This window comes from Mustelus asterias, unplaced genomic scaffold, assembly GCF_964213995.1.
Source record: "Mustelus asterias unplaced genomic scaffold, sMusAst1.hap1.1 HAP1_SCAFFOLD_76, whole genome shotgun sequence".
NCBI classification, from domain to species: domain Eukaryota; kingdom Metazoa; phylum Chordata; class Chondrichthyes; order Carcharhiniformes; family Triakidae; genus Mustelus; species Mustelus asterias.
Window position 1 is genome coordinate 1453744 of NW_027590135.1, and position 9438 is coordinate 1463181.

A 9438-nucleotide genomic window follows, 5' to 3' on the forward strand; every position below is an offset into this window, starting at 1 on the left:
CGCGTCAGGGCAGCCGATTCACCATTTTGCCATCTTGTTCCATCCCAAAACTGAGCTCAGGTAAATAATGGAGACGCTGACAGGTGGGCCACTTATCAGCATGACATGACATCCCAAATACAGTTTGCAGTTGAACAAACATTAGAATTATTGTAAGACAGACGTTATAAAAATAAGAGATAACAGAAGTTTTTTTTCAAAGCCCGATGTGATGTGATCAGTTGTTCCGGGATTGAATATAATATACCCTGACCGGGAATCGAACCCGGGCCGCGGTGGTCAAGCGCCGAAAACTAACCACGAGACCACCAGGGAGCACACGTGACAGTCTCGGAATGATCAGGCAGCAGTATCACTTTCTATTCGGGGAACACTTCAGCAGTGTCGGTCATTCAGCCTCCCATCTTCGGGTCAGCGTTCTCCAAGGCGACCTTCGTGACACATGACAACGCAGAATTTCCGAGCAGAAACTGACAGGAAAGTTCCACATACACGAGGAAGGCCTCAACCGGGATGTTGGCTTCAGGTCGCACGACTCCAAACCCTCGCCATGCTGCCCGCATTTACAATATCTTACTAACTGCACTCGCATTAGCCAATTCACACATCATTATCCTGTCATTATCCCTCTCCTCACTCGCATTGTCTGTACCTTTCAACACTGGATAAACTGTAAAGACTCACATTCTAACCATTGTTCACAGTCCAAATGGTAATTGTTTTCCGATTGTCACTTGGCCTGACGATGCCGTGATGTGAACATCCCTCCGTTCACCTGGTGGAGGGGCAGCAATCCGACATCTCGCGATTCCAAATAAACCCTGTTGGATTTTAAGCTGCTTTTTTGGGACTTCTTACTTTAACCCCGCCAATCCAATGCCGGCATGCCCACATCAGAGGTGAGTAAAATGTTGTTGAATTGAAAGAAGGTTGATCTGCAGCGACGAGAAATGTCCAAGGCATGGAAAGATTCGCATTTTGGAAAGCATTTTGACTTGAGAGTCATTTTTTTGACTTTAAAATGTTGGTGACCTCAAACGGACAATCAGAGGTATCGAAAATGAGATAAACTCCCCGTCGGGGAATCGAACCCCGGTCTCCCGCGTGTTAGGCGGAGATACTAACCACTACACTAGCGGGGAAACAATGCTACTCGATTGCGGGCGCATTCAGCTCAGGTACGCATTGTACATTTGTTGCCGAGGAACGACAGAACTGTGCCGAGATGTGTCGTTTTCGCCGATTCCGGGGTGCCATTGAATGGAGCGAACTGCAGGTTTACCCAGTTGACTTCGTCTTGTAGATTAGCAGTAAAGAGATTCAGAGGGACGCATGAAAACTTCAAGAATGTGGAGATCGAAAGTTGCGCCTGCATGTTCTTTTCCCTTTTCGATCAATGATGGCATGTCTACAAATCTGAACATGCTGGACAAATTCAGCTGCTCTCTCTCAACAGATCACGTCCGAGCTGCTGATATGTTGCAGTATTTTTGTTTGTTCTTTCTGATTGCAGCACCTGCAGTATTTTGCCTTTATCTCATGGCGAGAAATTCGTTTTTATCCCCCTCACCCCCGCGCCACGCCCCCCCCCACACCCCCCAAACCGCTGGAAGTCCCAAAGTGCGAACAGCTCAGTTTTTTAAATGATTTTCTTCTGTATTGACAATGGTATAGTTGCAGATTCATTGCAATTATCATTGCCAATCACACATAATTATGGAAAGACTTTGTTGACCATCTCATTAATTGTTTGATATAGATTCTTTTGATAAATGCTGCCTCAGTTCACATCATATTCGTGCATATCTCTGCCAGCCACTGGAAAATGAAGCCAGATTTCAAACCGGTTCTAAAATTTTGAAGTCGTTGTTTACATATTCTCTGTCTCCGATGATAATTTTAAGGAGCTCAATTAAAACTCCACGGTGTTGCGACGGATTCGAAAAATAACACACATTTCTAAAAGATCGAACCACATCATGCCTGCAGCGGAAAAGGTAGCCAATTTATCCGATCGCGTCAGGGCAGCTGATTCACCATTTCGCCATCTTGTTCTATCCCCAAACTGAGATCAGGTGAACAATGGAGACGCTGACAGGTGGGCCACGTATCAGCATGACTTGACATCCCAAATACAGTTGATAGTTCTACAAACATTAGAAAAATAAGAGATAACAGAATTTTTTTTTCAAACTCCGATGTGATGTGATCAGTTGTTCTGGGAATGAAAATAATATTCCCTGACCGGGAATCGAACACGGGCCGCAGCGGTGAAAGCGGCGAATCCTAACCAAAAGACCACCAGGGAGCACACGTGATAAGCTCGGAATGATCAGACAGCAGTGTCACTTTCTATTCGGGGAACACTTCAGCAGTGTCGGTCATTCAGCCTCCCATCTTCGTGTCGGCGTTCTCCAAGGCAACCTTCATGACACATGGCAACGCAGAATTTCCGAGCAGAAACTGACAGGAAAGTTCCACATACACGAGGAAGGCCTCAAACGGGATGTTGGCTTCAGGTCGCACGACTCCAAACCCTCGCCATGCTGCCCGCATTTACAATATCTTACTAACTGCACTCGCATTAGTCAATTCACACATCATTATCCTGTCATTATCCCTCTCCTCAGTCGCATTATCTCTACCTTTCAACACTGGATAAACTGTAAAGACTCACATTCTAACCATTGTTCACAATCCAAATGGTAATTGTTTTCCGATTGTTTCTTGGCCTGACGATGCCGTGATGTGAACATCCCTCCGTTCACCTGGTGGAGGGGCAGCAATCCGACATCTCGTGATTCCAAATAAACCCTGTTGGATTTTAAGCTGTTTTTGTGGGACTTCTGGCTTTAACCCCGCCAATCCAATGCCGGCATGCCCACACCAGAGGTGAGGAAAATGTTGTTGAATTGAAAGAAGGTTGATCTGCAGCGACGAGAAATGTCCAAGGCATGGAAAAAATCGCATTTTGGCTTGAGAGTCATTTTTTTGACTTTACAATGTTGGCGATCTCAAACGTACAATCTGAGGTCGCGAAATTGAGATAACCTCCCCGTCGGGGAATCGAACCCCGGTCTCCCACGTGATAGGCGAAGATACTAACCACTATACTAACGTGGAAACAACGCACCATGCCAGCGGGCGCATTGAGCTCAGGTCCGCATTGTACATTTGTTGCCGAGGAACGACAGAACTGCGGCGAGATGTGTTGTTTTCGCCGATTCCGGAGTGCCATTGAATGGAGCGAACTGCAGGTTTACCCAGTTGACTTCGTCTTGTCGATGAGCAGTAAAGAGATTCAGAGGGACGCATGAAAACTTCAAGAAGGTGGAGATCGAAAGTTGCGCCTGCAGGTTCTTTTTCCTTTTCCATCAAAGATGGCATGTCGACAAATCTGAACATGCTGGACAAATTCAGCTGCTCTCTCTCTCAACAGATCACGTCAGAGCTGCTGATATGTTCCAGTATTTTTGTTTGTTCTTTCTGATTGCAGCATCTGCAGTATTTTGCTTTTATCTCATGGCGAGAAATTAGTTTTTGCCCTCCTCCCCGCCCCCCCCCCCGCCCCCCCGCCCCTCCCCCCCGCCCCCCCCCGCCCCCCCGCCCCCCGCCCCCCGAAACCGCTGGAAGTCCCAATGTGCGAACAGCTCAGAATTCTTTAACGATTTTCTTCTGTATTGACGGTGGGATAGTTGCAGATTCATTGCAATTATCATTGCCAATCACACATAATTATGGAAAGGTTTTGTTGACCATGTCATCAGTTGTTTGATATAGATTCTTTTGATAAATGCTGCCTCAGTTCACATCATATTCGTGCCTATCTCTGCCAGCCACTGGAAAATGAAGCCAGATTCCAAACCGGTTCTAAACTCTTGAAGTCGTTGTTTACATACGCTGGGCCTCCGATGATAATTTTAAGGAGCTCAATTAAAACTCCACGGTGTTGCAACGGATTCGAAAAATAACACACATTTCTAAAAGAGCGAACCACATCTTGCCGGCAGCGGAAAAGGTAGCCAATTTATCCTATCGCGTCAGGGCAGCCGATTCTCCATTTCGCCATCTTGTTCTATCCCAAAACTGAGATCAGGTAAATAATGGAGACGCTGACAGTTGGGCCACTTATCAGCATGACTTGACATCCCAAATACAGTTGGTAGTTCTACAAACATTAGAATTATTGCAAGACAAACGTAAGAGATAACAGAAGTATTTTTTCAAAGCCCGATGTGATGCGATCAGTTGTTCTGGGAATGAATACAATATACCCTGACCCGGAGTCGAACCCGGGCCACGGCGGTGAAAGCGCTGAATCCTAACCACTAGGCCACCAGGGAGCACACATGACAGGTTTGGGATGATCAGGCAGCAGTATCACTTTCTATTCGGGGAACACTTCAGCAGCGTCGGTCATTCAGCCTCCCACCGTCGGGTCAGCGTTCTCCAAGGCGACCTTCATGACACATGGCAACGCAGAATTTCCGAGCAGAAACTGACAGGAAAGTTCCACATACACGAGGAAGGCCTCAACCGGGATGTTGGCTTCAGGTCGCACGACTCCAAACCCTCGCCATGCTGCCCGCATTTACAATATCTTACTAACTGTACTCGCATTAGTCAATTCACACATCATTATTCTGTCATTATCCCTCTCCTCACTCGCATTGTCTGTACCTTTCAACACTGGATAAACTGTAAAGACTCACATTCTAACCATTGTTCACAATCCAAATGGTAATTGTTTTCCGATTGTTTCTTGGCCTGACGATGCCGTGATGTGAACATACCTCCGTTCACCTGGTGGAGGGGCAGCAATCCGACATCTCGTGATTCCAAATAAACCCTGTTGGATTTTAAGCTGTTTTTCTCACTGTAACCATGCCAATCCAACGCCCGCATGTCCAGATCAGAGGTGAGTAAAATGTTGATGAATTGAAGGAAGGTTGATCTGCAGCGACGAAAAATATCCAGGGCATGTAAAGAATCGCATTTTGGAAAGCATTTTGACTTGAGATTCATTTTTTTTCACTTTAAAGTGTTGGCGACCTCAAACATACTATCGGATGGGCGGCACGGTTGCACAGTGGTTAGTCCTGCTGCTTCGCAGCTCCAGGGGCCTGCGTTCAAATCCCGGCTCGGGTCGCTGTCTGTGAGGAGTTTGCGCATTCTCCCTGTGTCTGCGTGGGTTTTCTCTTGGTGCTCCGGTTTCCTCCCACAGTCCAAAGATGTGCGGGCTCGATTGATTGGCCATTCTAAATTGCCCCTTAGTGTCCCGGGATGCATAGGTTAGAGGGGTTAGTGGCTAAATATGTCGGGATATGTGGATATGGCCTGGGTGGGATTGTGGTTGGTGCAGACTCGATGGGCCGAATAGCCTCTTTCTGCACTGTCGGATTCTATGACTTGGCGAAATTGACATGAAATCCCCGCCGGGGAATTGAACCCGGGTCTCCCGCGCGACAGGCGGAGATACGCATCACTCCACTGAAGAGGAAACAATGCGATGCGTTAGCGGGCGCATTGAGCTCAGGTACGCATTGTACATTTTTTGCCGAGGAACGACAGAACTGTGCCGAGATGTGTTATTTTAGCCGATTACGGAGTGCCATTGAATGGAGCGAACTGCAGGTTTACCCAGTTGACTTCTTCTTGTAGATTAGCAGTAAAGAGATTCAGAGGGACGCATGAAAAGTTCAAGAAGCTGGAGATCGAAAGGTGCGCCTGCAGGTTCTTTTTCCTTTTGGATCAAAGATGGCATGTCTGCAAATCTGAACATGCTGGACAAATTCAGCTGCTCTCTCCCAACAGATCACGTCAGAGCTGCTGATATGTTTCGGTATTTTTGTTTATTCTTTCCGATTCCAGCATCTGCAGTATGTTGCTTTTATCTCATGGCGAAAAATTCGTTTTTGTCACCACCTCCCCACCCCCGCCCCCCCTCCCACCCCCCGCCGCCTCCCTCCCCCCCCCCCCCCCCGCCCCCCGCCCCCGCAGCCGCTGGATGTAGCAAAGTGCGAACAGCTCAGGTTTTTAAAATGATTTATTCTGTATTGACCGTGTTATAGTTGCAGATTCATGGAAATTACCATTGCCAATCACACAAAATTATGGAATTTTTTTTGCTGCAGCAATGACCATCTCATTAATTGTTTGATATAGATTCTTTTGATAAATGCTGCGTCAGTTCACATCATATTCGTGCATATCTCTGCCAGCCACTGGAAAATGAAGCCAGATTCCAAACCGTTTCTAAAATCTATGACAGGGCTGTTCCTGCTCGTGGAATGATGAAGAATGAAAGAGAAGAGATTTAACATCATTATCAAAGGAAGGAAGAGAAACACTAGGAAAACGTTTTTTTCACACAGCGAGTGCTTAATGTGTGGAATCTACTGCTGGAGACTGGAGGAAGGTTCAATTGAAGCATTTCAAAATGAATTAGACTGCTATTAAAAAAGGAAGAATGTGCAGCGTTACAGGAAAAAGGCGGAGATGTTCATTTTCTGTCAGAAGGTTAATACATTCTCATTCGTCACTCATCACTGAATTGAGTTTGAACTGTTCGCTTGTCGTCTCCAAACGAGGTGAAGTGCAGCAATGATTAAATGACAGAAGAGTTGTTGGTGTAAGTCTTGAAGACCGGAATGGGTGAACGAATCTTGGAACACTTAAGCATTTAGACTCACCTCTGTAATACTTAAGAGATTCGTGAGGGGTACTGTAGAAATCATTGTTTTTGTTAAAATTCTTTGTTTTCCTGCATCCAGACCAGATAAGAGGAACAAATATCCCTGCTGTCTCCAGCTTATCGTATTCAGGAACGCGGCTAACCCAGCTCGAATAAGCTAAGCTAGATTCAATTTTTTGTTACTTTCTTTAACATGATGGAGTTGACATGTATGCCTTCTGTGACCGTATAATCATAGATTCACATATATTCATGATATTCTTCCTCACCATATAGATATGGAGTGTTATACAGACCCTGATACCCTTGTATACGTATCATTTAACTTGTTTGTGCAAAACCTGTGATGTCTTTCAAGGCTATGAATGACGAACAGGATAGAACAGAAACAATCGCGGCCTTGGAGATTGCACAAAGTACGCAAGGGAAGAAACTGCCGGTGCAGTAAGGATCTCACAATGAACAACGAACAGTCACAGACATCTTGGAAAGTTGCAATGTAACAAGGGGCGGGAACCGGGATGTATAAAACTCTGTTCTTACTTGTGTTCGAGGAGAAAGGCTGGGGGTCCACTGTTAGGAACCTGGCTTCTCCCACAATTGTGAAAATAAACACTGCATTTTGATCTACGGCTAGTCTGAGGTATGTTTACCTACATCAGTCGAAAGGGGAAGGGGAAGAAACCAGATATGTGTCTAAAATGTGGTGAGGATTGCAGAATGATGAACAGCCTGAAAGAAAAACAAGAGTAGACAAGAGAATAAAAAAGAACCTGCAAAGAAAATTGGAACAGAATGGATCTGAGTTTAATGTCTGAAATTGTTTGACTCGATGCTGAGTCTGAAAGGCAGTAAAGTGCTTCATTGAGGGATGAGTTTCCATTTCTGGAGTTTACATTGAGCATCATTGGAACATTGCAGGAGGCTGAGATGGAAAAATCAGTATAAAGCAAGATTTAGAATTAAAATGATGGAAGACTGAAATCCAAGTGATGTTTCTTGACTGAACAGAGGTGTTTCACAACTTCTGCCCAATATGACAGACAGTTTTATCAGCATTATAACACCTTGAAATAAGAAAGATAGAAATTAATGTTATACCTGGATTGCTAGGTGAGGGCTCTAAACAGTGAGGATGGAAAATGGAACACATCAACCAACAATTCTGATCAATTTTCTATTTCCTCAAAAGATGATCTGCTCGCACTAGTGTTGATGTGGAGGTGCCGGCTTTGGACTGAGGTGGGCACAGTGAGAAGTCTCACAACACCAGGTTAAAGTTGGAATCACCAGCTTTCGGAGCGCTGCTCCTTCTTCAGATGAGTTGAAGGAGGTTGACAAATAGACGCAAACACAATAGTACGATAATTACAGATTGGAGTGAGAACAATGGTTAGAATGCGAGTCTTTTCAGGTAATCAAGTCGTTAAAGATACAGACAGCAAGGGTGAAGAGAGGGATAATAACAGATTAAAGAAGTGTGTATTCTGTCAAGTCAGCACAGTTAGAATGATTTTGCAAACTCAGAGAGTATGGTGGAAGTTACGTGTCGGGTAACTTGAACCCAAGATCCCGGTTGAGCACTTCCTCATGCATGTGGAACTTGCCTGTCTGTTTCTGTTCGGCGATTCTGCGTTGTCGTTTGTCTTGAAGAGACCTGAAGATCGGAGGCTGAATGGCCTTGACTGCGGAAGTGTTCCCCTGTTGGAAGGCAATACTACAAACTGGTGATGTCGTTAAGGCTGCAAACACTTTCCGGTGGTTTGGTGGTTAGGATTCGGCGCTTTCACCGCCGTGGCCTGTGCTCCATTCCTAGTCAGGCAAGCTACTTTCCATTCCCAAAACAAAGGAATTTCATTCCCAGAGGAAATTTGGCATGTCAGCTATGACTCTTAGCAACGTTTACAGATTCACGAAATAAGCTTTCTTTCTTGTTCTATCACAGTTTGGTGTGAATGTGATCTGTGCTCCACCGCAAGGAACAACAAAAGGTTGTGAATGTTGCCCAATCCATCACGCAAACCAGCCTCTCATCAATTGACTCTGTCTCCACTTCCCGCTGCCTCGGCAAAACAGCCAGCATAATTAAGGACCCCACGCAACCCGGACGTACTATCTCTTCCACCCTCTTCCGTCGGGAAAAAGATACCAACGCCAGATGTCACGTACCAACCGACTCACGAACAGCTTATTCCCTGCTGCTGTCAGACTTTTGAATGGACTTACCTTGCATTAAGTTGGCCTTTCTCTCCATCCTATCTATGACTGGAACACTACATTCTGCACTCTCTCGTTTTCTTCTCTATTAACGGTATGTTTTGTTTGTAGGGCGCGCAAGAATCAATATTTTTCACTGTATGTCTAATACATGTGACAAAAATAAATCAAATCAAATCAAATCAAATGAAACAACTGAACAGATCACATCAGACTCTGGCGAGTGGCTTGCTTTTGCGCTGCAGGGATTACGTGGTTCTATGTTGCAGACACTGCTTGGAAATCTGTTTGATTATCGAATCCGTGGCCGAACCATGGACAGTAGAGCTTCAATTGAGCTTCTTAAAATTATCATCGGAGACACAGAATAATTAACCTTCAACTTCATGAATTCAGAAACGGTTTGTAAACTTGGTTCATTTTCCAGTGGCTCACGAGATATGCACCAATAAGATTTTAACTGAGGCAGCGTTTATCAAATGAATCGAAATCAAACAACTGATGAGATGATAATAGCCACAGAAATA

The 9438-nt window shown here is 45.1% G+C and overlaps 1 non-coding gene across 1 annotated transcript; it reads right to left on the minus strand.

The window, feature by feature from the left end:
• Positions 1-1070: 1070 nt before the first annotated feature.
• On the minus strand, positions 1071-1142 carry trnav-aac (transfer RNA valine (anticodon AAC)). Its single transcript has one exon. It is a non-coding gene; the product is annotated as a tRNA-Val (tRNA).
• Between the last annotated feature and the right edge of the window lie 8296 nt (positions 1143-9438).